The following is a 7,415-nucleotide window of genomic DNA, read 5'->3' on the forward strand; positions in this document are numbered from 1 at the left end:
GAAAAAAATCACTGGATAAATAATAAACAGATCTGCCGGAAGCAGGTGTCCTGGAGGGCAGTGTGAGGCAGGATGGCAGAATAGCTTCTCCCCTGAGCCCTCTTGTTTGTGTGTGGAACAGCCAGAAGCAGCCAGGGATTGGTTGATTGATGATTGATTGATTGATTGATTTAAAAGAATTATTTGTTATTTTATTTATCTGAGTGCACTGTTGCTGATACACCAGAAGAGGGCATTGAATCCCATACAGATGGTTGTGAGCCACCATGTGGTTGCTGGGAATTGAACTCTGGACCTCTGAAAGAGCAGTCAGTGCTCTTAACCACAGGGATTTTATTCATAGGGAAACAAGATCTATATCACAATGCAGGCCTCCAACTCCTGGAGGTAGTTAACAGGAGACCCAGAAAGAGAGTGGCCAGCTCATCTCTCCTGTCCTGTGGCTGACCAGAGAGGATGAACACAGAGGGAGGTGAAGTTACCATTTCTTTAGGAGCAGGGTAGTGCATACCCTGGGATTAGATGGCTGGGAACAAAGCCATCTTTCCAGGGAACTTATATCCAGCTGTAATTTTGGAACAATAAATAACATGATTCATGTAACACAGAATGACTGTGTGCCAAGCATCATTAACTAAATAATGACAGGCCCAGTAAGATGGTGAAGGTACTTAAGAATTTATCCTGAAGAACAGGAGGTACACAGTTGGCCACTGCCCTAAAGTAAACTCAGTGTTAGACAGAAGGCTGGAAGAGCTTGCAAACAATAAAATATAGCCTTTAGCTAATTATATCTTAGCCAGGGAGAGAGAGAGAGACAGAGAGAGAGAGACAGAGACAGAGACAGACAGAGACAGCTGCATGTTACATGTTATTCCGTGTCTGACTGTGTGTGGGTGAAGCAAATACATACCAGCTTCCCATGTCACTCATGAACCCCCCCCCAAATGCAAACATTACTCCCTCTTAATGTGGGAGAATATGACCCACCCTCTTTGGGCCTTATTTACAAGTTTTTAATGATATCCTCCCATCTGTTTTGGATCATAGATAATCTCCACAGATCATTCTCAGCCTTGAAAAATGGCTGGTCTTGCTCTGTATTAATCTGATTATTTTCCAAAATGGTTTTAAGTCACCAAAAAGTACCCCTTTAATACATGGACTGAAAAAGCTTCCAAGTCCAGAGTCTTGACTTCTGTCCAGAACTTCCTTTGAAACATCCGAGTAGTCCGGGTGTTTACAGACTCCATTACTTGATCATCTAATCTCCAGGCTAGAGGTCAAGGCCATAGGTTTCCACCTGATGTCCCAGGTGACCCTTCTAGACAGGAACTGTCCTGCTGTAGAGAGTGGGTGCCTGGGATTATATCTGCCTCCGATCTCTGTAAACACTGAGCCCAGAGGTAAGCCACAGCTCTTCCAGGCAGAGCATCTCATAGCTTAAAGGTGGCCAGTCAACATGGCAATCCAAGGCCAAGGTCTTCTGGCCTCAGCTGCACCGGTGACTTTTAAAAGTCAATCTCAGAACTTTAGAATGAAATGTCCCACGAACCCTTGCAAATAACTGCACTGTCGTGGAAAGGCAGAAGTGGAACATCTCAGGGAACGTGAGTCTCGGGGCTCTGAGGCTGCTTAATCAGGTACCATCACAAGCCTTGAAGTTTCAATTTCCCTAGCAGGTTGTATGACTTCATCCATCTGAAATAGGCTCCTGAAAGACACACAGAGCTACAGTTAGTTCCCTCCTGTGCCCGAGTCCTCTATAGCTTAATTTACCCACCATGCCTTGGGTAAGCAGCTGCTTCCATGGAACTGTTTCTAAACTAAAGAACCCTGGAAGTTCTGACCAGTCCCTGGAGAGATCTAAATGAAGGCAGCTTTAGTCTCTGAAACTTACTCCAGGAAAACAGAGGTGAAGCTTCAGAGATCACTGGTACCTGAGGGAGTCCTTTTCAAGAGACTCAGGCCTATGCTTCCTCCCTGAAGATGCTGGAGGCCTGTGGGTTTCATGAAAGCTCTGAGACAGGTAGCAACATCTGCAGAAGGCAGCATCTGGCCTTGTGCTACAATGTACAGTAAATAATTGTCCTGGTTAGGTTTTTGTTGTTGCTGTTGCTTTGTCAATTTGACACACTGTGTCACAATTTGACATACTGTCACAATTTGACACAATGTTTTTCGATGCACATTGTGACCTTTTGAGGGTCACATACCAGATATTCTGGATATCAGATATTTACATTAAGGTTCATAAAAGTAGAAAACTTACAGTTATGAAGTAGCAATGAAATATCTTTATAGTTGGGGTCACCACAACATAAAGAGTTGTATTAAAGGGTCGCAGCATTAGGACGGTTGTGAACCACTAGGCTAGAGATATCTGGGAAGAGAAACTCATTGGACAAAGTACCTTCATTAGATTGACCTAGAAGCAAGTCTAAAGGGCATTTTCTTGATTAATGATTGCCCACAGTGAGGGTACCATCTCTGGACAGGTGGTCCTGGGTCGTATAAGAAACAGACTGAACTCCTCATGAGCAATAAGCCAGTGACTAGCACCCCTCCGAGGTTTCTCTTGAGTGCCCGTCACAGCTTTCAGACTGGTGATAGTCTTTAACCTCTAAGTGAGATAAACCCTTTCCTCCCAGGCTGTTCTCGGTCATGATATTTTATCACAGCAATAAAGAGAAAACTTTGACAATAAAATCAAAGTAGAGGAGGGTTAGATTTTCTTTGGGAATCCAATATTCTTTTTCTAAGAATCTAATTGATGTCTTTCTTGGCAAGGACATACTGTGGTCGATCAAAGTATTGGAAAATGTCTAGGGTCTCCCAATAACTTCTGTGAAGGTTGTTTTTCTGAAATATCAGCAATATTTGAACCACATACACTTACTCTTTTATCTGAGAAATCAATTTTTGGTGTTCAGCTTTTAGAACCACATTAAGTCGACATATGAATACCCAAAGTGACCCTAATTCTTTCTAGGTATTCTTTCTTTCTTAGATTATAAAATAAGTATTTGTGAGCCACCTGTGGGAACTCTGAGACATCAAAAGATTCTGAGGTTGGAAAGGCACCTTTTTCCCCCCCTTTAGATTCTGGCCTGATTTCAGGATGGCTAAGTGAAGAGTGAGAGTGCTCTGAGCACTCAAGACTGCAGCGGTCGCTTGCCTGCCGGCTGGAGTGGCTATGCCATATTTGATGATCACTGAGGAGGTGCAGAGTTTCCTAGAACTTTAGATTATTAGTCATCAAGGGTGTGATGAAGTCACGTGAGGCACTGGAAACTACTCTGGTGAGAAATAGAATCTTTGCTGTCCAACAGATAAGCAGACACACGGAAGAGCCTCTGCTTTGCTCTCCTAAGGGCCCAGTGCCCTCAGATCAAGTTACCATGTGACTGATACATACGCCTATATTTGGTATTTCTCAGCTTAGGCTGGGCTAGAACTTATTATGTAGTCCAGGCTAGCTAGAAATGAATGGTGCTCCTCCTGCCTCTGGCTTCTGAGTGCTGGGATTGCAGGTGTGAACCACCACATCTGGATGAACCGCCACATCTGGATGAACCACCACATCTGTGTCCATATATCACTAACACAGAGAGATCCGATCTCATTTTTATAATATCAGGACCCAAACTATAGACTCTCGTGTTCTGTTTATTAAACTCGGGGAATTTTGCTGTTATGCTGCATCATAATCATCTTTCTTTAAGTCCATTGACAAATCCCATCTTAAAGAAATAACAGGGAGGAAGGAGGCAAGGGAGGAAGGGGGGAGGGAAGAGGAAGGGAGGGGGAAGGGAGGAGGGAGGGGGAATTGAAAACTACCCACCACATGCTTGCATTCATGCAGACCCCAAGACTTAATAGACTGGGACTCCCAACCAGTGTATCTTCAAAACTTTCTCTATGTAGCAAAAGGAACTTCCATTTCATAGGATCCAAAGGTGCAACCACTCTGTAACATGACAACAGGACACATAATCACAGTTACTTAGATTTCCAGACCATGATCAGCAACCAATATTTTTATATTTGATTTTACTTAGAAATTACCCAGGTAACCAAAGATTGTCCATTCATTACTTTAATTTTAAATTGGCATAAAGTTTTAAAGTTAACTACGGATATTGAAAGCTACACTCAAACAGACATTTGGCAAACATAATTGGTGTAAAAGGCTTGTCAGTATTACACAGCTCAATTTATTTTAGAATGATTCAATTGAGTTGCAAATTTTTACATTCCCCAATCTGAAATATTACACAGGAACAATATTAGCTAACTTGTATTATACCCCCTATTGAGAAACCCCCAGTTACAAATAGCGATTGTTGCATCGAAAGCTACTAAGCAGCCTGAGGCCGCTCACTTTGTATGAACTGTGTGTGATTCCTTAAAAAATTCCCAGGAGTTTCTAACCCTGCTTCATGTAATCCCTCAGAAGTGTCGTTTCTCTAGTTTGAGGGGAATTCTGGGAATATTAATTAATATAGGTACTTAAAATCTCTATGACCCAATTAATTAAGAGATACCCTATTCTAATTTATGTTTTTTTTTGTTTGTTTTTTTTTTTGAGACAGGGTTTCTCTGTGTAGCCCTGCCTATTCTAATTTATTAGTGCCTTTCAGGAAATGGAAAATACTTCTCTCTCTTATACACACACATGGGCACACACATGCTCACACACATGCATATGCATATACTCACACATTCATAAACATACACATACTCACAAACACATACACCCACATACACATGTATACTCATACACACATACACATACAAACACACAGGCATACTAATACACACACTCATAGACTTGGCTTGGTCACAGGCAGTTATATGAGCACAGACCTTGCAGTTTCCCTCCTAGAGACTCAGTTACAGGAGAAGAACGGACACGCTGCCCACATCTGGAAAGGTCATACTTTGTGTCGCAGATGGCCACACAGTTCTGGAGGCCAGAAGTCAAGCAGACAAATTAAAACAACCAGCAAAGAGTCTTGGTCATTTCTCACCCAAGAGAAGAGACATTCTTATTCCTGTTGGGATTGCCAGACTAAGTGCCGGCCACCCGAGACCCAGTCACTGGAGCCTCTATAGAAAGCAAGTTATTGATTAACCATAAACTAGGAGCAAGCTGAAGCTGGATCCAAATGAAAACAGAGATGGGAGGAAGACAAGGGAGCAGCAAGAGACTCTGGAGAGAGCTGGAGTTGGGACGAGGCCAGGAGCCAAAATAGCTGCGTCAGCTGCAGCGCCGCAGCACAGTGCTTTCCCCCGGAACCGCACAGTGCTCTCCCCCTGGAACCGCACAGTGCTCTTCCCCAGCGCATTTTAATTGGCACGGACAGGTTTCACTGAAGCCTCCAAACTGACAACTGTGACGACTTCAGTTCTCTAAATGTTAAAAACACACAGAGACGAAGTTAGTGTGTCAAGGAGGGGCTGACTCATCGGTCCCAGATAGGTCCCGGAAGGAGGCAGGTTGTCAGGCTGCTGAGAAGGATGTGTTTCCAGGAGGCATCACCTTCTGAGGTTCACTACTGCATTTCGTGTCAGTTTCCATGTCGAGGAAATGGGGCCACTCAGTTTACCAGGAACCAAACTCTGAAATAATAGTTGTTAGATACTGTGGTGGCCTGATGCCAATTCCCTCGTCCCTAGAGCCATGTAGGTACCTGGCAGGTTTTTGGTAAGATTATTTTGTAGATTCACTTGCTTAAGGATCCTGAAATTCAAAGAGGGTCTTGAATCATCTGGGCATGATCAATTAAACCCTATGAGTCCTCTCAGGTGAGAGAGGAAGGCAGGGCCAGGTCAGCACCATGCTGCCTGGTGAGGACCTGATGGTGCAGGTTGGAGGAAGATGGAGGAAGGGGCGGGGCCAGCAGCCAAGAATCAAGGTGGCCTTCAACTTTCATCAATACCCTGGTCTAGCCTCAATGAGAGAAGACGCACCTAACCCTTGAGAGACTTGAGGTCCCAGGGAATGGGAAGTCCTGGTGGGGTGTCGGGGAGATGTGGGGGTGGGGGCATCTCTTGGAGACGTGTATGTGTGTGTGTGTGTGTGTGTGTGTGTGTGTGTGTGTGTGTGTGTGTGAAGGTATGGGATGAGGAACTGTCAGAGGGCAGAGGGGGAGGGACAAAATGACTGGACTGCCAAAAAAGATTAAAAAATTACCTGCAAGGAATTGAATTCTTTTAATGACAATCAATGAGGGTATGTAGATTCTCTCTTAGAACTTCCAGAAAGGAAAGAGACACTTAATTTTGGCCTACTTGGATCTGTACCTGATTTCTGCTTTCCAGAACTGCATGACTGCTCTTAGCTTCGGCCATTAAACTTGTGATTTACTATGGCAACAGTAGGGAATAAGACACAGCGAGACAGACATAATTTGCTAACATTCTACAGGATGACAAAGCTAATTATTGATATTACCTTTCTAGTGACCTAACTTCCCTCCGATTTCACAACTACTACACAGGGCAAAGCCAAATGCAGGTACATTATTCTAGACAACTGGCTCCTTACTGAGTAATTTCGTTAGACAATGTTCAGTCTGACACTGAACAAGTACGGCTGCCGCCCTTGGCCTTCACCAAATGGGAAAGATCAGGAGGTATCTTTTTATTTCATAGGATATAAGATGCATGAGGTCGAAGTTGTACTTGTGTCAATTCACACAGACCTACCAGGGTTTCACAGAATGCCTGGCATATTGTGGGTGATGAGCGTGTATTTATTGAGTAGAAATGACCCTCCAGAAACCTTGCCTCTATTTCTGGCTATGAACTCGGTGACCAGCCACACTGAATTCTTCTTGTTCCCTGGGTGTAACCCTACCAAACTCTCCCTTCAGTGAGACTTCTGCAGTTATTTGCCTCTGTTTGGAACCCACATCCCCACTGGATGAGTTAACATGCAAATAGGCACATTCTGCCTCTATCAGCACATCCTCTGGTGTCTGGCTATTCTCATCCTCTTGTGAATTCTGCTGGCTTTCATAGTCCCTATACCAGCCTTTCATGGCCCCTAAACATGACATCATCTGCTTATGTGGCCCTCCTCCATGCTCTGATAGAACAAAGTAGTCATTTAAGCATGTCCGGTTCTGTAATATTAATGGCTGTGTTATTTAGATAAGCTTGCTCATCTCTGACTTCATTTTCTCACCTGTAAAACAGAAGTGATATTAATCCTGCCTAGGATGGGCATGAGAATTCGATGTCCAGGGCTTAGGGCAGAGCTTGGTGAATAGCTAGCATACGGGAAGCTCTTGCCATATCATGTGCTGGCATGTGTATCATGTGTATCCTTAGTGTCTGACACGGGATATCTGACATTGTACTTGGTGTGCATGGATCTCTGTGGCAATGATCACAGGGTGTTGTAA

General features: G+C 43.8%; 1 long non-coding RNA gene across 1 annotated transcript; it reads right to left on the bottom strand.

Annotated features, from left to right (window-relative positions):
- Positions 1 to 654: 654 nt before the first annotated feature.
- Positions 655 to 5,157, bottom strand: Gm33197. Its single transcript, XR_382499.3, has 3 exons — positions 4,870 to 5,157; positions 3,845 to 3,970; positions 655 to 1,714 (listed from the first exon to the last, which is right to left on the bottom strand). It is a non-coding gene; the product is annotated as a predicted gene, 33197 (long non-coding RNA).
- Between the last annotated feature and the right edge of the window lie 2,258 nt (positions 5,158 to 7,415).

The sequence above is a fragment of the Mus musculus genome, chromosome 13 (genome assembly GCF_000001635.26).
Source record: "Mus musculus strain C57BL/6J chromosome 13, GRCm38.p6 C57BL/6J".
NCBI classification, from domain to species: domain Eukaryota; kingdom Metazoa; phylum Chordata; class Mammalia; order Rodentia; family Muridae; genus Mus; species Mus musculus.